The sequence below is a fragment of the Bos mutus genome, chromosome 15, assembly GCF_027580195.1.
Source record: "Bos mutus isolate GX-2022 chromosome 15, NWIPB_WYAK_1.1, whole genome shotgun sequence".
In the NCBI taxonomy this organism is placed as follows: Eukaryota; Metazoa; Chordata; class Mammalia; order Artiodactyla; family Bovidae; genus Bos; species Bos mutus.
In genome coordinates, this window is record NC_091631.1 from 8,767,691 (window position 1) to 8,791,615 (window position 23,925).

A 23,925-nucleotide genomic window follows, 5' to 3' on the forward strand; every position below is an offset into this window, starting at 1 on the left:
CTCTTAAGACCCATGAGGTAAGAACTATCTCTTTCGTTTTAAAAGTGAGAAGGTTGAGGGACAGAAAGCCTAAATCATTGCCAAGTTACAGTTAATAAGTAGTGGTACCCAGACTGGAATGCATTCACCTAGGCTGTGAATTTTTGAGAGTTCCTTGGACTGCAAGGAGATCCAACCAGTCCATCCTAAAGGAAATCAGTCCTGAATATTCATTGGAAGGACTGATGCTGAAGTTGAAACTCCAATACTTTGGCCACCTGATGCAGAGAGCTGACTCCTTGGAAAAGACCCTGATGCTGGGAAAGATTGAAGGCAGGAGGAAAAGGGAACGACAGAGGATGAGATGGTTGGATGGCATTACCGACTCAATGGACATGAGTTTGAGTGAACTCCAGGAGTTGGTGATGGACAGGAAGGCCTGGCGTGCTGCCGTCCATGGGGTTGCAAAGAGTCGGACATGACTAAGCAACTGAACTGAACTGAACTGAACTGAGGCTGTGAATCCCAAGAAAGCTTACCATCTGAGGGATGACAGTGAGAATATGGATCCACTCGAATGCAGTGGGGCCCTAGGATTCAGGAGCCATCTGGGATTCTCTCTGTCAGCACCTTCTGCCTCCTGGTGAGAAGAGAAGCTCTTAACCCTACCAGAAGAGAGCTCTTAACCCTACCAGGAGGCAGCCCAGGCTTGGAGTCAAATCCAGGTTCAAGTCCTGGCTCTGCGAGACTTCAGCTCAGCTTCCCTTTGGTGTAACTTCTCTCAGCTTCTGCTCCCGCAGCTGTATCAGTGCAGGTATCACTGCCCCAGTCCTGAGACTCAGAGCCCAGAGCCCAGGTGGGGAAGGGGCTTCCAAGAAATGGTGCCCCCTTCCCCTTCCTCTCAGACCCCCATAGTATAAGGAGACCCAGGAGGAGAACTGGGCACAGCTTTTCCTCTGTGAGTCAGGGGCCCTTTAAGATTGATGCCACCCTTTCTGGAGATGCTGAGAGAAGCAATTATTTAATCCCCCCCTTTTTTTTTTGGTGGATTTAATCAATGCCTCTTTCCCTTTCTACACCAGCATCCTCCAAGAGCTCTTTCTGCCGTGATGGCAATGTTCTATACCTCCACTGCCCAATGTGGTGGGCAAGAGTCACAGTGGCTTTTATTTGTTTATTTATTTGGCTCACAGGGTCTTAATTGCAGCATGTGGGATCTAGTTCCCTAACCAGGAATTGAACCCAGGCCCCCTGCATTGGGAGCATGGAGTCTTAGCCACTGGACCATCAGGGAAGTCCCACATGTGGCTTTGAGTATTTGAAATGTGGCTAGTGAAAGTGAGGAAATCTACTTTAATGTTTATTTGGTTTAAATTACTTTAAGTAGAAATATTCCCCCATCACTAGTGGCTCCCTGATGGACAGTAAAGCTCTGGAAGGTGTACAGTTCACGGCTGCACCCACAGAGCCTGACCCAGCACGTACCCTTGGAAAATGGTGGGTAAATATCTTTTAAATGAATGAATGCAGATGATTCACTTTGAGCCTTCCTAAACTCCACCAGTAGGAAGTCATTCCTGTGCAGGTAGGAAGGCTTGGCATCTGTGATAGAGGAATGGTGACCCCCATCTTCAGGAAAGAAAGAGGAGGAGATCATCAGATTTGCAGGCATCATCCAGGACAGGGGTTTCCAACCCCAGGGAGGCTGACCAGACCATTACCTGTCTGTGGCCCCTTAAGAACTGGGCCAAACAGTAGAAGGTGAGCATTATGGCCTGAACCATCCCCATCCATCCCCAATGACTGTGGAAGAATTGTCTCCCATGAAACTGGTCCCTGGTGCCATAAAGGTTGGGGACCACTGCCCTAGACCGTGATCTATGTCTGGGATAAGGTAGCATCTTAAGGTAGTCTGTTACCCCCAGTTTGTTGTATTTTACTTCTCCTTCAGAGATTGGGAATCAAACCTTTAATGTGGAAAGGAAACTGTGGGCTTGATGGCAAGGACCCCAAGGAAGGAAGGAGCTGGGGGGACTGTATCACTCATCACAGCAACCCTGAGTGGACTCCCAGAGCTGGACCAGGAGGCAGGGCCTTTGGGCTTGTGTGGGAGGGAAGGGGACAGAGCTATCACCTGGGGGAGTTACCAGTCTGGAGGCTCATTCAACTCAGCTACCTTCAGAATCCTTGCTTTGAAATTAAAGTTGTAGAACCCAGAATATTGACTTTTAAAATTTTCCTGCCTATGGAGTTGCTCTGGCCCAAGGCTCCAGCTGTTGCTTTCTCTTACCAGTCTAGTGTAAATTCATCATCGTCCACGTTTAGTGAGCAGGACCGAGACCCATGGCCTTGATGGATTCATCGTTTAATCCTTCACCAGAGCTCTGAGATGGATGATCTTAGGTAAGGTTTGTTGTGTCTAGTCACTCAGTCATGTCTGACCATGCACTGTAGGCTCCTCTGTCCCTGGAATTCTCCAGGCAAGAATACTGGAGTGGGTTGCCAGTCCCTTCTCCAGGGGATCTTCCTGACCCAGGGATTGAACCCACATCTCCTGTATTGCAGGCAGATTCTTTACTGCCTAAGTCACTAGGGAAGCCCATTTATTGAGCATTTATTATGTGCCAGGCTCTGTTCTAACTCTTTAAATGTTCACAACCACCCTACTCCCCATGGGTAGGTATAATCACCATCGTCATTATCCCTCAATTTACCACTTAGGATCCTATGACCAAGATGGTGGAGTAACCTACCCAGGACTATACAGCTAGTAAACAGCAAAGCAGGATTCAAACCTCAGGTAATTGGGGCTCTACAAGTTACATCCTACTGCTAGGTTCTGAGAGTTACCATTGATGTATTAACTATTTAATCTTCACATTAAACCTATGAGATGGAGATAATTATTATCATACCCATTTTATAGGTGAGGAAACATGTTTAACAAAGTTAGCTAGCGTGTCCCAAATTATGCAGCTGGTCAGGGGTAGTGCCAGGATTTGAACCTAACTTCACTGGTCACTCTGAAAGCCACTAGGGTGGATATACACTGAGTTGAATGCTACTTCTCCCCCACCCCATTCAAGTCCTTCCCAGAATATAATCTTATTTGGAAATAAGAGTTGTCGCAGATGTCATTGGTTAAGCTGAGGTTATACTGGAAGAGGGCAGCAGGGGTTTAATCCAGTGTGACTGGTAATCTTATAAGAAAACAAGAGGCGCAGAGACACACAGGGAGATGGTCATGTGATGATGGAGGCAGACGCCGGAGTGATGTGTCCACAAACCAGGATTCCTGGCAAACGCTGGGAGCCAGGACGAGGCAAGGACGAATCCTCCCCTAGAGCCTTTAGAAGCATGACCTTGCTGATGCCTTGGTTTCATAATTCCAGCCTCTGGAACTACAAGAGAACAAAGTCCTGTTTTTCTTTAAGTTATGTTTTAAGCCACTCAGTCTGTGGTACTTGGTTACAGCAGCCCTAGAAAGCTAGTGCAGTGGACACATCCCAAGATGTAGAATGTATTGGGCTGGGCAAAACATTTATTCAGGTTTTTCCAAAACATCTTACGGAAAAATCAGAACGAACTTTTTTGCCAACCTGATACAATTCTGTCACTTGCTGACCAAAGCAGCCTCAATTTTGGAATCTGTCCCAAAACTAAAGTGAAGGATATAGCCTGGTGTTGATGTGAGAGCAGATCAGAGAATGAAAGGGGGATCCTGACTCCCCACTTTAGTGACTGCTCTTTGCCCACACAGCCAGGAGAGCAGAGAGCTGGTTGGTCTGTTCCCACCCTTAGTTACCGGTTAGGTTCAGTCTTTGGAGCTGACACCTCCTGCCTGGTGACCTTAAACAAATCTTAAACAAATTCCTTAACTTCTCCAAGCTTCTGTTTCCTCCCCTGCAAAGGTGGTAACAATACTGTTTAACGTGAGTGTTGCTGTGAGGATTAAATGAGATAATACAAATCATGTCCCTGGGTACACATAGTAAGCCCTCAGTGAATTATAGCTGCTGTTCTTTCTAGAACAGGCAAAAAGACCGAGGAAAGAGATGGCATCCAGCTGGATGGTTTATAGTCTGGCGTGAACTCAATGATCAGAGGGTTGAACCTACGGTCTCCAAAGGTCTTTTCCTGTTTTATAATTCCTCATTCCTCTAGTTTTCCTGGCTCTTCTCAGATTAAAAAAAATTTTTTTTTGCTCCTGACCACTGCTTCCAGCTTTGTTTTTATCAATTTTTATATTGGAGTATAGTTGATTTACAATGCTGTGTTAGTTTCTGCTGTTCCACAAAGTGAATCAGCCATACACGTCGGCCCTTTTTAGACTAAAGAGCTGGGATCCATGAAATATTTTGCTATGAGTACCCTTACCTTTCTTTCCTAATCCAGTAGGTGGCAATAACTCCCCATCATTTTTCTTCATCCAGCATTCGCTCTTCCGCTGTGTCTTGGTATCCAGGGCCGGTGGGAGTGGTGGAAAAGATTGAGATTGAGAGGGTTCCCTTGGGAAGGCTTAAGCACCCCTCAGGGCACAAATAGGCGGTCCTCTCCACCCCAGGGGTCTTAGTTCTTCTGACAGTGTTTATTCCCAATACTTCAAGCACAGATATAAAATTTATAACACAAGAGCTTCTATTTTGTTCCCACAACAAGGATATATTATTTTGCTAAATTCAGAGGGGATGCAGTCCTAAGGGTTAAGATGTAGACTCCATCTGACTGGCAAATCTCATGGTATTTCACCAGGCATCTGCATGCCTCAGTGAATGTTGGACCCACAACGTGGGCACCATCTGAGAGCTCCTTAGAGAAGCAGAATGTCAGGCTTCATCCCAGACCCGCTGAATCAGAATCTGCAGTTTAACCAGCAACCCAGGTGACACTCACACTCATTAAAGTCGAGAGGTTCTCACCTATAGGATCCTGGAAGGAAACGATTCCTTCTGCCAGCCCCGTAATCAACTCTCTTTAATTAGTGGAGGACGATAAGCTTGCATCATTATCACATGTCATATTTACAAAGAGTGTTAATACTCTTAGAGGATATATTTGATTGCTTTACTTTTCCATCAGTACGTTAGCTCAACCCCATTTATAGCTGAGGAAAGGAGGTTCAGAAGTGCATGGATACCCAGGAGTAGAACTGAGAAGTGAACTCAGCTTTACCCAAGGCCACAGTGGCTGGATTTCAAAGCAGTGATGGAAATAATATCCCACCTTCAGTGCTCACTCTGTACCAGACTATATGCTATATGCCAAGTGTATTATTTCATTAATCCTCCTTGGAATTCTAAGGAGAGAGTACCACTTTTTTCACCGTTTCATTAATGAAAAATGTGAAGAGGAGAGAGGTCAATACACTGACCCAAGGCTACACAGCTGCTAAACAAAGGGCTGAGGTAGAATTTTATCACCAGCAAGTATGACTCCAAGCCCCAGAGCTTAAACATGCAGCTTAACGTCTCCCTGAGGCTTGTATGAATTTCTTGTATAAACATCAGTTTGAAACACTTGCCTGTGATGATAATATACATTTGAGTAAACCATTATTTTGAATTTTAACTTAATAACTATACTAGAACAGTTTCTTTCCCAATACTTAGTACCTTCTCTGAGGACCTATATTGGGGTCCAAGGGCACCTGTAACAAACTGATGGCTTAAAACAACAGTATAAAGGACTTCCCTGGTAGCCCAGGGGTTAAGAATCCACCTTGCAATGCAAGGGATGCAGGTTCGATCCCCGGTCAGGGAACCAAGATCCCACATGCCAAGGAGAAACTAAGCTCTCATTGCACTACTGAGCCCTCGGATCATAACAAGAGAGTCGGTAGGCAAGAGGTGGCTAAAGTATTGGAGTTTCAACTTCAGCATCAGTCCTTCCAATGAATATTCAGGACTGATTTCCTTTAGGATGGACTGGTTTGGATCTCCTTGCAGTCCAGGGGACTCTCAAGAGTCTTTGCTGATAGCACAGTTCAAAAGCATCAATTCTTCCACACTCAGCTTTCTTTATAAACTCTCACATTCATACATGACTACCGGAATAAACCATAGCTTTGACTAGATGGACCTTTGTTGGCAGAGTAATGTCTCTGCTTTTTAATATGCTGTCTAGGTTGGTTATAACTTTTCTTCCAAGGAGCAAGCATCTTTTAATTTCATGGCTGCAGTCACCACCTGCAGTGATTTTGGAGCCCCCCCAAATAAAATCAGCCACTGTTTCCACTGTTCCTCATCTATTTGCCATGAAGTGATAGGACCAGATGCCATGATCTTAGTTTTCTGAATATTGAGTTTTAAGCCAGCTTTTTCACCCTCCTCTTTCACTTTCATCAAGAGGCTCTTTAATTCTTCTTCCCTTTCTGCCATAAGGTGGTATCATCTGCATAACTGAGATGACATTATTGATATTTCTTCTGACAATCTTGATTCCAGCTTGTGCTTCATCCAGCCTGGTATTTCTCATGATGTACTCTGCATAGAAGTTAAATAAGCAGGGTGACAGTAGACAGCCTTGATGTACTCCTTTCCCGATTTGGAACCAGTCTTTTGTTTGCAATGAAGATCCTGTGTGAGGCAACTGAGACCCACTGCAGCCAGAAAAAACACAAAAATACCCAAAACAGAAGAGGTCTAGGCTTGGTCAGGCTTCTCTCACTATTCTGGAGGCTGCTGCCTCTAAGTCGCTTCAGTCATGTCCGACTCTGCAACCCCATAGACGGCAGCCCACCAGGCTCCCCCGTCCCTGGGATTCTCCAGGCAAGACTACTGGAGTGGGGTGCCATTGCCTTCTCTGATTCTGGAAGCTAGGAGTGTGAAATTAACCCATCAGCAGGGCAACGCCCCCTCTGAAATCTGTAGGGGAGAATCTTTCCTCACTTCTTCCTAGCTTTTGCTGTTTTGCCGATAGTCCTTGGAGGTCCTTGGCTTGCTGCTGCATAACCCTAATCCCCGCCTCTGTCTTCACATGATGTTCTTTCTTCACATGTCTTCTTTTAAGGACATCTTTTGAGGACACTTCGTACTTCATGTCCTACTCTACAACCACTTCATTTTAACTCATTCCATCTCCAGGGACCATATACCCAAGTAAGCTCAAATTTTGAGGGTTAGGACTTCAAACGTTTTTTTTGGAGGGGACAATTCAGCCTCTGACAGTATCTCATAAGGTGGAACAGTGGCCCGGTGTATGGGTTCCAGAACCAGAGTGCCAGGGTTCATATCCTGGCTGTCGCATGAGCTGGGTGACTGAGAGCAAGTTACTTAGACTATCTGAGCTTCACTTTTCTCCTCTGTAGATCAGGAGGATCTCAGGGGATCATCATGAATGAATGCCCCCAAAGATCCTGCCTAGAATGGTGTTGGAGTCGAAACCATTGATGCCCCTCCCAGATCCTTTACGAGGCCAGGCACCCATCCTGATCCATGGCTAACAGCTCATACCTGTGACCTTCTATGGAGCCCTGTCTTTGGCTGACATGAGCCACCTTTTTGGAGATGCCTGGGAGGCTGACTCCCCTCCCTGTTTACTGACCAAGCCTAGACCTCCTCTGAGACTGCATCCTTGCCCAGCTTTTTCCTACTGCCTCACTCCCATTCAGGTCCTTCCTGAGTGCATGACCTCAATAAGTCACATGCATCCAAGTGATGGCTTTAGGCTCTGCTGCCAGGGAACCTGACTTGACCCAAGTACCTGGCATGAAAGCCTTAGATTGATGTCCTTATTATCATTTTCAAGAAGCCAGGAATTAACCTCCCAATCATCCTGCCTTTTCCATGATTTGGTACTGCAGTGGTGTCTTCTTTTTCCTGCCGTTAATCTTGCAGTGTCAAGGATGGCAAAACTTTTCACACACACGTTGTCTGATTTCTGGGCTGAGACTGTCCTGGCCACATGCAGGGGAAGCTGCTCCTGGTCACCTCTGAGAGCATGTGCTGACTCGAGGCTTCCCTTCACTTTGCCTCAGTGCTGGATGACTACAGGCTCTTCCTTACTTGGCTCTGACGGCCTATTCCTTAGTGCTCACACCTCCATCATGTGTATAGAGAGCAAGGTCTGCTTTGCAGTGCGATCAGGATTAGTACCTGTTGTCGGCTCAGGCTTATACAGTTCTCCTGTGGCTGGGCACATGTGTGCTCAGCGTGCTCATTTGTGTCAGACTGTTTGCAGTCCTGTGAACTGAAGCCCTCCAGGCTTCTCTGTCCATGGGCTCTTCCAGGCAAGGATACTGGAGTGGGTTGCTGTTTCCTATGCCAGGGGATCTTCCCGACCCAGGGGTCAAACCTGTGTCTCTTGTGTCTCCTTCATTGGCAGGCAGATTCTTTACCACTGAGCCACCTGGGAAGTTCAGGTACGCATTGGCCTCGCCCATATCATCATCATAGCTACCACTTAGTGAGAGACTAACGTGTACCAGGCAGGATACAGTATATATCACAGTAACATGGATACTAGCTCTAACCCTCAAAGGCTCTTTGAAATGGAAAGTGACATCTTGTTTTATTAATGAGGAACAGAAGGGCAGAGAAGTTAGGTCACTTACCTGTGGTCATACAACAGTGGATGCAGATTTGAAGCACAATCAGGTGGGAGAACCAAATCCAGCTCTCAAGTTCCTTGTTGAACTACGTTCTCTATAAGCACTCAAACCACTGCTTTTCTTTCTGTGAATTGCGCTTTAAGAGCTGGTGTCTTAGTCCAATTCCAGCAAGGGGGGGCCTGTATTTATCCTGGATCTTTCTTTTCCTTTCCTGTCCCACTTGAGCTTTGAGTTTCCTCCAGTCTTTTTACTTCTGCCTGCCCCTGGAAGCTTCTTTAAGCTTCTGCATCACTATCCCTGCTCCCCTCTCCCATTTCTCAAGCCCCAGGCAAATTCACATGTATTGTTTACCCATCTCCTTCTGTTCCCAAGATTTGAGTTTCCACTTATGTCACTCAAGCTCCATTAATCATGAAATCTGCATTTTCAGACATGCATTTCAGTCAAAGCACATGAGATTTCTGCTTGGCACAGACACTGAGAAGAGGGGGGTGTACTGGTCATGCCATTTATCACAGTTTATTTATAATGATGTCTTGGGAAGACTTCATGAATTAAATTCCCCCCAAAAGCCTCCTTCTTTTTCCTCCCTAGTAGCCTAGCCATTCATTGGAATTAGATTATTTTGAAATCACCCCCCTGCTAGTAACAACCTGTGGCACACTTCTGAGTTACTTAACAAATCATGGGAATCCTATGAAATTGCTCAGGAAAGGTTTTGCAAATGAAAATATTCTCTAATGAACCCACCACTTACAACGGTTCCCATCAGACATCCTTCCCTGATCTGCCCTGATCTCCATCCTCTTGTGTTACCCCATGTCTTTGTGGGTGGGTGTCAGGCTCTTGATGACTTATGAAAGATGAACATCTGATAACTGTGAAGCAAATTCAATGTAAGTCAACTGCAAAGTGAAACTGGAGATACTACAAAAGTGATGGGATTTCATGAAGTCAGTGGAACTGAGGTTGGAAGATCATCTGAATTGCATGTATGCTGTTTGGCAAAACTGGATTGTGAAGAACGCTTCAAAATTAAAGCCATAGACAAGGATGAGGATGTCTGAGCGTCTTCAAGAGAGAATGATTAGAATATCCAATGCTTAAGAGAGTCCCTTGGGAAAACTGAGAAAGATTTTAAGTATTTTTCAAAAAGGATTCTCTTCTTTGCTCTTGCTGTGAAAGTTAAATACAAAATCAAGAATGCTTGACTGTACAGTCATACAATCGTGTGGAAAAATTACGCCAAAGGAATCAATACATGATTTATTCTTGGTTCTGGAATAACGATGACCTACATTTTATCACATATAAGCAAAAATAAATCAATTTCTGTAATTTTCATTTTAGGTTTTAATGCAGGCGCTCAGTTGCTCAGTCGTGTCTGAGTCTTTGCGACCCCATGGACTATAGCCCACTAGGCTCCTCTGTCCATGGAATTCTCCAGGCAAGAGTACTGGAGTGGGTTGCCAGTCCCTTCTCCAGGGGATCTTCCCAACCCAGGGATTGGATCCTGGTCTCATGCATTGCAGGGGGATTCTTTGCCATCTGAGCCACCAGGGAAGCTGCCATACAGAGCCCCCAGTAAACCAGTTTTTCATTATTTAGTATGACATGTTGCTCTTCTTTTAAGCAGGTCCGTGCCCTGGAGTCTGAAACCCTAGAAGATCAAGGGCCATCTAGGTACCAGAGTACCTGCCCGCAGGGAGCTTGTGGTCTCATTGGCGAGGCTTCCCTAACACTCTGGGAATGGGGCAGTGATGAATGAGAGAGTCTCTCTTGCCAAATTTGACCCAGGGGGTGTGAAAAGGGGGTCTTCCACTTCCAGTCAAGATCTGTAGCATCTTTAGCCTGGCCCCTGCCCTGCCTGCTGCTGTCAGGGACGTGATGACAAGGCTCTTTTGTAGGCTTCCTGAGGCAGCTTGTGAAAAGCAAGTTGGGAATTCAGCAAAACACCGGGGCTCTAACCGCTCCTGAATGAGATAGAATTAGAAAATGGCTTCAAATTGAAAACTTAATTTTCAATTAGCGTACATTCAGGCAGGAGTGGGAGGGATTAAGGGATAGCAGCTTGTTTGGTTAACTCGCTTTTTAGAAGACATGCTCGCGAGCTATTAGTGGGCGTCCTCCTCCCTGCCCCCACCACCCTCAGTGCGGCTGCTCTGTAATTTGGCAGCCACCGTCGCGGCCCCCTGTGCCTCGGTCCCCCACTGACTCAGATGCAGATGGCAGCAGGGCCATCGCAGGAAGTGGGCTGTCACCTGTCACCTCTAAGGCTGGCTTGTGTGTGTCATCCTCGCTGTGGACCCTGTGAGGTCACAGGTGAGCTGGCCACCTCTAAACATGCACACCCTTCTGATGGCTTTAAAAAACACATTGGGGGGGAAAATTATTTCTCTCTCTTCAACATGTTGGATCAGCGTGTGGGGCTCAGTTAGTTCAGTTGCTCAGTCATGTCCGACTCTTTGTGACCCCATGGACTGCAGCACGCCAGGCTTCCCTGTCCATTACCAGCTCCCGTCCAAACTCACTTCCATCGAGTCGGTGATGCCATCCAGCCATCTCATCCCCTGTCCTCCCCTTTTCCTCCTGCATTCAGTCTTTCCCAGCATCAGGGGCTTTTCAAATGAGTCAGTTCTTCGCATCAGGTGGCCAAAATATTGGAGTTTCAGCTTCAGCATCAGACCTTCCAGTGAATATTCACGACTGATTTCCTTTAGGATGGACTGGTTGGATCTCCTTGCAGTCCAAGGGACTCTCAAGAGTCTTCTCCAACACCACAGTTCAAAAGCACCAATTATTCAGCACTCAGCTTTCTTTCAGAGAAGGCAATGGCACCCCACTCCAGTACTTTTGCCTGGAAAATCCCATGGATGGAGGAGCCTGGTAGGCTTCAGTCCATTGGGTTGCTAAGGGTTGGACATGACCGAGGTACTTCCCTTTCACTTTTCACTTTCATGCATTGGAGAAGGAAATGGCAACCCACTCCAGTGTTCTTGCCTGGAGAATCCCAGGGACGGGGGAACCTGGTGGGCTGCTGTCTATGTGGTCGCACAGAGTCGGACACGACTGAAGCGACTTAGCAGCAGCAGCTTTCTTTATAGTCCAACTCTCACATCCATACATGACTACTGGAAAAACCATAGATTTGACTAGATGGACCTTGGGCAGATATACTCAGTGTGGCTTCAAACTGTGGAATATATGATTAAAAAACTGAGATAGTAAAGAGAAGGTTTGAGTGGGTGTGGGGCTCCCCTGGTTGCCTAGTGGTTAAGAATCAGCCCATCAATGCAAAGGACACAGGTTCGATCCCTGGTCTAGGAAGACCTCATAGGCCTCAGGGCAACCAAGCCCCTGTGAGACAACTACAGAAACCCCTGTGCTCTAGATTCTGTACTCCATAACAGTAGAAGCCACCACAATGAGAGGCCCACATACTGAAAGGAAAGAAGAGTAGTCCCCACCCAGCCTCCCCCCAACTAGAGAAAACCTGTGTGCCAGAATGAAGATGCGGCACAGCCAAAAATAAATAAAATGATAAATAAATTTGTAAAAAAAAAAGAGTTGGTTATAAAGTTGGGTGGAGGAGATGGCAGAGGTTGTCCATCAGGACAGGAGCAGCTTTATCTGTCCTCTGACCCCTTCCTTCCCATCTTTAATTTTAAAAAATACATTGTTTTAGGCCATGCAGTGTGGTATGCAGGATCTTAGCTCCCCAATCAGGGCTCAAACCTGTGCCCTCTGCATTGGGAGCAGGGAGTCTTAGCCACTGGACCACGAGGAAAATCCCCCTTCTGTCTTTAGGTACAGTTCTCGTCCTCTTCTCTCCCTTTCCCCCTTTTCCTAATCAGAAGTACTTTTCCAGGCTGAGAATGTTCTGGCAACCACAGCTGGTTCCCCTTGGCTAGCTCCATTTTCTCCCAAAACTTTGCTGCCTGAGATGAGTTCACTGTGGGGTCAGGGTCTCCACAAAGCTGCCGCCATTAACGTTTGAACGCATTAACGCTGGTGTGTTTACAAGCATCCTAACTGGAAATCTTTAATTCAGTCAGCAGAACAATCATTTCATTAGGGATTTCCTTCTGAACTGAGGAGGCTGGAGAAAGTGTGCTGCAGTGATTAAACATTCCATTTCAGACGTCCCAGGCAAGGCTGCGACCTGCTTGGGAGGCGCTTTTTCCATCTTCCTTCCAGTGCTTCTTGGATACCGCAAAGCTGGCTCCAAGTGTTGGAAGCAAGCGGTTCATTTCTGTGGCAGACATGGCCGCCGGCTCCGCAGCTCTGTCACCAGGGCTCTCCTGACTTCTTCCTTGACCTTGGCTCCCATCCCAGCCCCAAGCTCCTGGTGACATCTGCTGCCCACAGATGGGCCTGAATCAATTCCAAGCGCCTTTCCTTAAGGCCCTCTGCCTTGCTGAGTGTAACCCTGTAGGCTAATTTCTGCAACCTTCTCTCAAAGGAATGGGTGTCTCCAGCCACCACTGGTTCCTCCGCAAGGTTAAACTCCTCTCCAGAGAGGTGATCACTGCACACTGTTTCTTCATTAGTCTTATCTCGCCCACAAGCCGCTCCCGTTAATCCTCTTTCTCTGCCATCCAAGCTGTAGCCTTCCAGCCATTTTCTGAGAAGTGCTGGATTTAATTGAAGAAAGGGGATGAGTGAGAAAATTAGTGGCTCAAATGCTAACACAGGCTTCCAGACTAACCAAAGGAGAATGGGGAGAAGTTTTTTGAAAAAACAGCTTCTGCTAGACAGACACCGGGGAATCTTAATAGCCCAGAAGCAATTGACTTAGAGAAATATAACTGAAAATTAGGATTTGGGCGCTTGAAGGAGTCTTAGAAAGAAGTCTTGTAATATAATCCTTTTATAAATGGCTAAATAGGCTTACGGGCAAGTGACTAACTGGAGAATGGTGGAAGGAGTTCTTCAGTCTGAGGCCTGGAAGTTTCCTTCTTTATTCACTGAACCACACAGCCTATCTTTTCTTCCTTCTGTGAAAATATCTGAGAATGTTTTGGGAGATGGTATCAAAACTCACCCACTTACGCTTTTTTAAAGGTGACATTTTGCTTCTTCCAAGAATTTAGGGACACATCTAAGGAAAGCTGTTTTGGTTGCAAGAGACAGAAATATAACTAGTCAGAAAGGAGAATTGATTAGCCTATGGAATCCAAGGGAGGCTAGCTAATCAAATCCTAGAAATACAGGAAGAGAAAAGACTAAAAGAAGGGCCGGGGCATCTCTAGTCCTCTCCTATCTGTCACTGTGTCACCTACACTTTTTCTCACTAGAGACTGCTTCTTTCTTTTCTCTTTCTTTTTTCTATACAAAGCAAGGGGAACCATTGCTACCAGTGGTTCTAAGTTTTCTGTCTTATAACTCTTACCATTGGAAACAACTTAATCAGACAATCTATGAGTCAATCCTTGGAAAACATCTGATTGGGTGAGGGTGATGGGAGGAGTTAGATGGCTTCCCCTGAGCTGATCAATTGCAGCCAACTGGATAGAATATTATCACCTTCTCTGTTTGAGTCTGTGGCCCCGTGCAGGACAAATCACTAGTGGTCTTGGGGTTGTGATCTTTAAGAATGTGACTACTTCTATGTAGCCCTCATGATTAGAGTTTGTATGTGAGGAGGGTGAGCAGGGAATGACATTTCCACCAGAAATCAGATAGACGAAACGATAGCAATTTCACCATAGGGCATAAATCTGTCTCCTTTCATTTAATGAACTCTGCTTCACATTGATGTTCATCTCTATGGAGATTCTGAGATGACACAATTTAAGACACAAATTTCTATTTCTTTAGTATTGTCAACCCCCTTTCCAAATATGAGGTAATAAAAGTTGGCAAAATAGAAGGCAAGCAAAATGCTTGTTGAAAGCATCTCATTGGACTGGTCAAACTTGGAAAGGAGAAGCATGAACTTATACCCTGCTACAGCTTAATTAATCTAATCCTTGAATTTAGAAGTAACAACATATTTTTATTGATGAGTTTTTCACTATTTGTGCCTTTATTGAGCCAGGTTCTGGTTCTGAGCCATTCCATTGGTCTATCCTAGAGTATCTTGGGGTCTCAAAATGACATTAATACCTTTGTATCACTGGTGGGATTTAGGAAAGTTCATATTTTACTTTTCATAATGACTCTTAGATTATTGCATTTATCGTAAAGTGAACATAAGTTATCACTGCTATGAGACTATAAACCTTTCATTCCTTCTCCAAGTTTGTAGCTTTCTTGATGCAAATGGACATTCTTCTGGTTCTAGTGATTATTTTATCCTTTTATCAGTGAAAGTACAATTAGATCAGCAGTTGATAGAATGAGAGTCTTGATAACATCAACACACTGAGTGCTTACAATGTGCCAGTTACTCTCAACTTTATGTGTTTTAACTCACTTGGTCCTCATAACAACCCCAGGAGTTCAGTACAATTAATAAGCCTCCCTTGTAGATGGAGATAGTATTGTGGATTGGTTAAGCCGCCTTCTCAGGGCCCCACAACTACACAGAGTCAGGGTTGGGATTTGAACCTGAGCCATCTGGACTTGTGGTATGTGTATCAAACCTTCATGCTATTCTACCTCTTAAGGGGCTAGACACTATTATGACACTTAAGGAGTTTTGGAAAAACTTGTTCTACTTCCTTAAATATTTTACCTATCTGAATTATGACTTTGATTTAATTCAAAATGTTTGTTTTACCATTAAAAACGGAAATAATCCTGGGAACAACATCCTATTGATTTTTAAAGAAATACTTATGTATTTATTTACTTGGCTGCTCTGGTCTTGGATCTTTGTTGCAGGATGAGAGATCTTTTTCAGTTCTGGCATGGGTACTCTAGTTGTGACATGTGGAAACTAGTTCCCTGACATGGGGAGTGTGGAGTCTTAGCCACTGGGCCACCAGGGAAGTCCCAGCCTATTCATTTTGATTAGTAAGTTACCCTCAAATTTAACTAATATTTCTTAAGCACCTATTATGTGCTGTAACTCATTTACCTGCTAAATTAGTACCATGAGGTGAATGGTATAATCTCCATTTTAGTGAGGAAAAGAAGGCTTAGTTAGCTTGAAAGTGATAGTTACTCATTCATGTCCGACTCTTTGCAACCCCATGGACTGTAGCCTGCCAGGCTCCTCTGTCCATGGAATTCTCCAGGCAAGAATACTGGAGTGGGTAGCCATTCTCTTCTCTACGGGATCTTCCCAACCCAGGGGTTGAACCCATGTCTCCCTCATTGAAGGCAGAGTCTTTACCATCTGACCCACCAGGGAAGCCCCTTAATGTGATTGCTAAAGTCACAGGGAAATAATGTGGGCAAGCCAGGATTTGAACCAGACTTGCCTCACTCTGAGCCTACTGCTTGCTGTCATACTTGTGAACGAGTCTGTCAGATGGTTGCTGGTTGTCACTGCAGGTTTAATAAGGAAGGAGGGTGGTAAGCCCATGACGTGGAGTCCTTGCAGAGCTCAAAGTCCCATCCCTGGAAAAATCTGAGGAGATTGGTGCATGAAGTACAAGAAGGGCATAAGTGAGTGGCTGTCCTAGAAAGTTCCAGTTCCCTCATTTTGCTGCCCAGAGAGAAGGGAAACATTTACTTAGCTAACGGTTTTCAGAAGGCTCTGGCAATTAGGGTGTTAATATTCTGTGTAGTCACAATTATGCTGTAACTACCAATTATGGGAAAACTCATCGTTTTACTGTAATGTAATTACATTAAATAGCACCAGTCATGTCAGTGCCAAGACTGGGGCAGCCACTAATTATTCACTATACACAGACACCTCCGCCTGGATTGGAATAATTGGTGCGAGGCAGTTTTGTATTGCAGGATTAGCTGTAGTTTTCCTCAGGAAAGGGTTTTTTGCCTTCTGATAGTCCCTTGTATGTGTATAGCTCAGCTGTGTTGCTGATCTGGAAGCCGATGAGATGTTAACATCCCCAGTCTAGGTGTGACTTCAGTGTTTTCCTAAAGGATTTGGGAGGAACGTTTCTCTAGTAGGTTTCTCGGGCCCTTTGAGGGCCAGAACTCTGTCTTTCTTCTCACTGTTGCTCGGGACAGAGAATGAGAATAGATAACAAACCTTGATGGTGTCCCGTGTGCCAGGACTATGCTAGGTATTTTAAATATGTTATGCTATTAATTCTCAAGACAGCTCTATTAAGGAGATATTAAAATCTTATACTTATTAGAAAACTAGGATCAAAGAGGTGAGGCAACTTGCCCCAAATCATAGAAGTGGCAAGTTGTAGAGCCAACATTCATTCTTTCCTCAAAGTCTGTGCTCTTTCCAGGTCTTCCCACTTCATCCTCAGTTCAGTTCAGTTCAGTTCAGCCTCTCAGTCGTGTCCAACTCTTTGTGACCCCATGAACCACAGCACACCAGGCCTCCCTGTCTATCACCAGCTCCCGGAGTTCACTGAGACTCATGTCCATCGAGTCAGTGATGCCATCCAGCCATCTTATCCTCTGTCGTCCCCTTCTCCTCCTGCCCTCAATCCCTCCTAGCATCAGAGTCTTTTCCAATGAGTCAAATCTTCGCATGAGGTGGCCAAAGTACTGGAGTTTCAGCTTTAGCATCAGTCCTTCCAAAGAAATCCCAGGACTGATCTTCAGGATGGACTGGTTGGATCTCCTTGCAGTCCAAGGGGCTCTCAAGAGTCTTCTCCAACACCACAGTTCAAAAGCATCAATTCTCTGGTGCTCAGCTTTCTTCATAGTCCAACTCTCGTATCCATACATGACCACTGGAAAAACGATAGCCTTGACTAGACGGACCTTTGTTGACCAAGTAATATCTCTGCTTTTTAATGTGCTATCTAGGTTGGTCATAACTGTCCTTCCAAGGAGTAAGTGTCTTTGAATTTCATGGCTGCAATCACCATCTGCAGTGATTTTGGAGCCCCCCAAAATAAAGTCTGACACTGTTTCCACTGTTTCCCCATGTATTTCCCATGAAGTGATGGGACCAGATGCCATGATCTTTGTTTTCTGAATGTTGAGCTTTAAGCCAACTTTTTCACTCTCCTCTTTCACTTTCATCAAGAGGCTTTTGAGTTCCTCTTCACTTTCTGCCATAAGGATGGTGTCATCTGCATATCCGAGGTTATTGATATTTCTCCTGGCAATCTTGATTCCAGCTTGTGCTTCTTCCAGCCCAGCGTTTCTCATGATGTACTCTGCATATAAGTTAAATAAGCAGGGTGACAGTATACAGCCTTGACGTACTCCTTTTCCTATTTGGAACCAGTTTGTTATTCCATGTCCAGTTCTAACTGTTGCTTCCTGACCTGCATACAGGTTTCTCAGGAGGCAGGTCAGGTGGGCTGGTATTCCCATCTCTCCACTTCATCCTAGTAGGTGACTAAATATTTATTGAATGAAGATGGAGGAGATTATACATGTTTGCCTGTGAAAATGATGCTTTCCTTTCTGGTCTATTTCACCAACTTCTTCATATTTAGATTCCTAGTTTGGTTAATCTCTAAAAAAGAACTCTTTCCTCAGGACTTCCCTCGTGGTCCAGTGGTTAAGAGTCCAAGCTTCCATTGCAGGTGGCACACGTTCAATTCCTGGTCAGGGAAATAAGATCCTGCAAGCTGCATGGCCTAGCCAAAAATAAATAAATAAGATAAAATGAGCTCTAAAAAAAAGACAAAAAGCCCCGAGGTTGTTAAACATTTCTTAGAATTATAAACAAATAAACAAATGAAAAACTCCCTTCTTTCCTTCCTACATGATAATCTGATACCCATTCTTTTCAGTATTTGGAGAGTGCCTTCCAGTTGGGGGTATGTGTGTATGACATAGACTTTTTTTTTTTTTAAGTCAATCAATTGTGAAATTGACCTGAGTGACTATCCTTGGGGAAGACCCAGGTCTTAGAAGGAAAAACTGAGCTTCTATGGGACGCAGAGACATGAAGTTATGATGAAGTGCAGAAAGGTCTTATTTTCTCCTTTCTTTGATGTGTGATTTGGCAATGACTTGATTTAAGAACTAGGGGAGGACAGCAGATGGTGTGGTTTCTATTCACATATGAAATGCTTTTCCCAAGTGATCTGGAGGCCCTGGTGGGTTTTTAAGCTGAAATAGCTGCGATTTTTTTATTGTATTTTGTGAGCATGTCATGCTTTGGTCATCCCTGATTGATTTCTTCTCCCCTCAAAGCAGCAGAGGTAAGCATAGGCACCCATGTTTAAGGGATGGGGAAACTGGAATGGAGGAGATGATTAAAAAGCGGATTCACCTCAGGAGGCGTCAGCATAGGTTACCACGTCGTGAACCAGGGCCCCGAGAGCCCAGCCTGATGGAATTTAGTTTCCTCTCCACAGAAACAGGTGTTATTACAGTGGAGGGCAGCGCCTGGCACGTACCCACTGTGGGACTGGGAGCCTCCTGCTGACCGACAGGCTTCACCTTTTCAAATGAATTTTCTTTGCTTATATGAAGTCTCCTCAGAGAGGCTTCTGTGGGCCTCTGTGGAGTCAGGGAAGTTCGACTTTTCCATTTGGACCTTAGTATAGTAAGTGAAACAGCAACTTGACTTTTTAATTAATGTCTAGAAGAGGGAGTTGTTCCTTTGGAAAAGCCCTCAAGTGATTTCACAGAGTGGGTGAATCAGATAAATGAGGAAGTTGTTGGCTGCTACCCTTCCACCAGGAGAGGTTGGAAGGATGGCTGAGCTGGAGGCTGGAGGAGGGAACATTTCAGGAAAACTCAAAGCAGAAAAGTGACCCCCATGGGAATGCTCCCAGCACTGCTGTGTATCCTGGAGTAATCAGATATCTAGATAACAACATGAAATTTTCAGAGTTAGCAAAATTTCCTCTATATTTTGATCTTAATTAAAAAATTCTTATTTACTTTTGTCTTTTTTTCTGGCCACACCACGGGGCATGCAGGATCTTAGTTCCCCAACCAGGGATTGAACGTGCAACCCCTGAAGTGTAAGCTCAAAGTCTTAACCACTTCTTAACTACTTAAGTGGTTAAGTCTTAACCACTTCTGCCAAGGAAGTCCCTACCTTTTATTCTAAAAGTTGTTAATGCTTATGATAAAATTCAAACAGTCATTGGGGATATTAAATAAATGCCTCTTCTTCCTTTACACCTTTAGGATGAACACCTATAAATAGTTTCTTGTGTTATCCATTGAAGATCATTAAAAAAAAACAAGCATATATATTTATGAGTGTATAAATCATACTCATGTATTTCCACAGCTTGTTTTTCATATCTTGAACATTGTTCTGTATCATTAATTATAGAGTTACCTTGTTGATTAAAAAAATTACTACAAATTATTACTGTGCATGGATGTATCATGATTTACTTCCATTCCTTATCAATGGTCATTTGAGTGGTGGTCAGGGTTATTTTTTAAAAAATCATTAAAAAAAATAGTGTCATTGCAAGCAATACTACTCTGCACGCTTTTTTGTACCAGTCCATTTTAGGAAGAGAAAGAGGAGGAGGTCACATTCACTAGACTTTGCAGTGTGTTAGGTAAGAGCATCATTTCCCCATGGTTAGAAGCCTTCTTCTGTTTGGATTTCATTTTTCCCTAAATGTTTTTTTCGATGCTTTAAGTTTATTTCAAGTGCATTTTGATGGAGCCAGTGGTGCAGAAAGAAGAATGTACCTTTCCCCAACTGGGTTCCCAGTCAGTTCCCTTCACTCATTGTCTGCCACGTCCTCTTCATCCCATGTGACATGTAATAAACTTCAGTTGCACCGTATTTCATGTACCAACTGCATTTACTTTCAAACTATTGTTTATTACTTATAGAAACTTGCCTTCACTGTTCAATTGATAAATTATTCTACCTGTACAAATTGGTTATCATTGGCTAGGATGATGTATGTTCTACTTTTTACCATTAAAATTAATGAAAATATTGTTTTATTTAATGGCTTTTCCCATGCATGCTCATGCTCAGTTGCTTCAGTTGTATTGGACTCTTTGAGACCCTATGGCCTGTAGCCCACCAGGCTCCTCTGTTCACGAGATTCTCCAGGCAAGAGTACTGGAGTGGGTTTCCATGTCCTCCTCCAAGGGATCTTCCTGACCCAGGGATCAAACTCACGTCTCCTGCATCTTCTGTACAGCAGGTGGATTCTTTACCCACTGAGCCACCATTAAATTTAATAAAATTACTGTTTTATTTAGTGGCTTTTCCCAGAGAGGCAGGATTTTCAGGAGTAAATGAGAGTCATTACATAGGGGATGGATGTGTTGGATCATGGCCTGTTGAGCATGTCAGGAAACAAGACTTCCTGTTTTTAATCAGTGGCCCTGTGTGGTAACATGCAGCAGGCCTTCAGTATAAATTTGTAGAATGAGTAGATGCATTCTCTTTACAAAACTGTGGGAAGAAAATTTTCTAAATAAGCATTGTAGGGATTGTATAGCAACATCTCTCATCTTCAAAATGGACTTGACTTTGGGTATTTCCTTAGTTGAATTGGCCAGGAACAATGGAGCAATCTTATTAAAATTGGACTTTAGACATGCCCATGTTGGCTTTGCACTAGGATGATTTAATGTTGTTCTATGGTTTAATCGGGATTCTTGGAAAAGGAGATGTATTGGGTGCCCCAATGGGTTGTTCCAAGACAGGTGAAGGAAATATAGGAGCAACTATGGAGTAGGAAGCCAGGGGAAGAAGAAGACCATAGAGAAGGGTTGTCAGGAGGAGATGATCCAGGCTGCAGGGAGCAAGCACTGGAAAGCTGTGGGGCTTAACAAGAGGAACAAAGTTGGGGAGCAGTTTGCTGTGGACTCAGGGAAGAGAGGAGCTGGTTCTGGATTTCTAAGGAGAAGGGGAGAGGAGGTCAGAAATCATGAACTTGTGGAGGTGTTGGGGGGTCAATGGAAAGGCAACTCAACCCCAACAGGTGGCAAGGTCTGGAGTTTTATTTTTTTAAAAAACAGCTCTTTATTTTATATTGGAGTATTGCTGATTAACAATGTTTTGATAGTTTCAGGTGGACAGCAAAGGGGATCCGCCATACATCTATCCATTCTCCTCTAAACTCCCCTCTCATCCAGGCAGCCACATAACATTGAGCAGAGTTCCCTGCGTTCTACACAGGTTGGACCTTGTTGGTTATCCTTTTTAAATATAGCAGTGTGTACATGTCCACCCCAAACTCCCTTACTATTCCTTTCCCCCATCCTTCCCCCCTCGTAACCATAAGATTGTTCTCCAAGTCTGTGATTATGTTTCTGTTTTGTAAACAAGTTTGTTTGTGTCATTTCTTTTTGGATTGTGTATAAGGGATATCATACGGTATTTCTCTCTCTCTGACTGACTTCACTCAGGATGACGATCTCTAGTTCCATCCATGTCGCTGCAAATGGCATTACTTCATTCTTTTTAATGGCTGAGTAATATTCCATTTTATATATATGCACACACCACAAACACCGGGGTGCGTGTATCCTTTCGGACCATGCTTTTCTCTGGATATACTGGATTTTGCTTTTCTGATGACAGAGAGAAGTGGGCACAGAAGAAATTAGAGACATGTAGAGAGACAGAGACACAAAGAAGACAGAGAGAAAGACAGAGGTGAGAGATACACAGACCATGAGAGAGAGAGAAAGAGAGAGACAGGAGTGGGGAGAGTGAGAAAGGGAGGAAGGAAGAGACAGAGAGAGGATGAGAACAAACGAAAGGAAAAGAAATCAAAAACAACAAAGACCGAGACAAAGAGACATGGGGATCCTCAGAGAGACCCTCAGTTGTTCTGATGAGAGCAGGATGCTGTGGAACCAGGAAGTGAAGTCTGTTAAGAAGGTGATTAAACAGTGGGAGCCCCGACAAAGTCATCTTCTACAGAGGATGTGTCCTTGTCCTCTAGCTGCCCACTGGCCTTGGATCTCTGCTCTCACCCTCCAACTGACTGACTGCACAGACTTGGGCTAAAGAGCCACAAGCCGACAGAAACACTCAAAAGTGGTAAAGGGTTGTTGTGTGGCAGAAATCAATACAACCTTGCAAAGCAATTTTCCTCCAATAAAAACCAACAAACAAACAAACCAAAGAGGTGAAGGTGTGGGAAGCCAGGAAACAGGGGCCTTGGTCATAACAAGGAAACACAGACACCAACCATCCATCCATCCATCCATCCAGCCAGCCAGCATTTGCTCCTTCATGGAGGTGGCAGAAAGGCCACAGGGTTTTTCCAAAGCTGTTTTTATTTTCTACCTTGAGATCCCTATATGATGTTGCCCTGATCTTTTTCTTCCTTTTTTTTTTTTTTTTTAAATTAAAACTCATTATTAAAGCAGAGAGGTTCCTTCTTTCTGGGTGTAGGTTGGGATTGGGATCTTCCTGTTAGATTTTGGGAGTTCAAATTCTTGTGCTTCAGCTACCAACTGGCTGCTCTTGGGCTTCCCTGGTGGTCTGTGTTAGTCGCTCAGTCATGTCTGTCTCTTTGCGACCCCATGGATTGTAGCCCGCCAGGCTCCTCTGTCTATGGAATTCTCCAGGCAAGAATATTGGAGTGTGTTGCCATTTCCTTCTCTAAGGGATCTTCCTGACCCTGGGATTGAACCCAGGTCTCTTGCATTGCAGGCAGCTTCTTTACTGTCTGAGTCACCAGTGAAGTCTGCCTGGTGGTCTGGTGGTAAAGAATCCACCTGCCAATGCAGATGACATATATTTGATCCCAGATCTGGGAAGATCCCACATGCCTTGGAGCAACTAAGCCCCTGTGCTGTGACTGTTAACACTGAAGTTCAAGCCTAGAGCCCAAGAGCTCAAGCACAGCAATGAAGACCCAGCCCAGCGAAAAATCAATTGATCAATCTATCTTCAGAAACTTCCCTGGTGATCCAGTGCGTAAGACTCGAGCTCACAATGCAGGGGGCCAGGGTTCTATCCCTGGTCAGGGAACTAGATCCCGCATGCCACAGCTCAGATCTGGCCCAGCCAAATAAATAAATAAAAAAGATCCTAACTCGCTTCTCTTTTCACCATGCAACAAAACCACAAATCAGAAACAATGTTAACAGAACAAATCCAGCGCTTTACTTCATTAAAACATGGCAGGACCCACAGGTATGGGAGGCCTTGATGCTCCAAGGTTTGGTGAGTGGATGTGACATCCTGCCTCACCTCTCCTGCTGGTGACTTCATGACCCTAGCTGGAAGCTTCTTCTATTCCAGCTGGAAACGGAGCTGCCCTGAGTCTGGAGACAAAGGCACCAGCCCACTCTCCAAAGGCTCATGAAGACGTGCATTTTCCACTGCTCGGCGTCTTATGTCAGAAGAAGAATGGAGGATGGGTGTAGGAACAAGACGTTTGTGGTTTTGTGAAAGTGAACACTTCAGACGTGAAAGCTTGTGGTGTTTGGTGTAC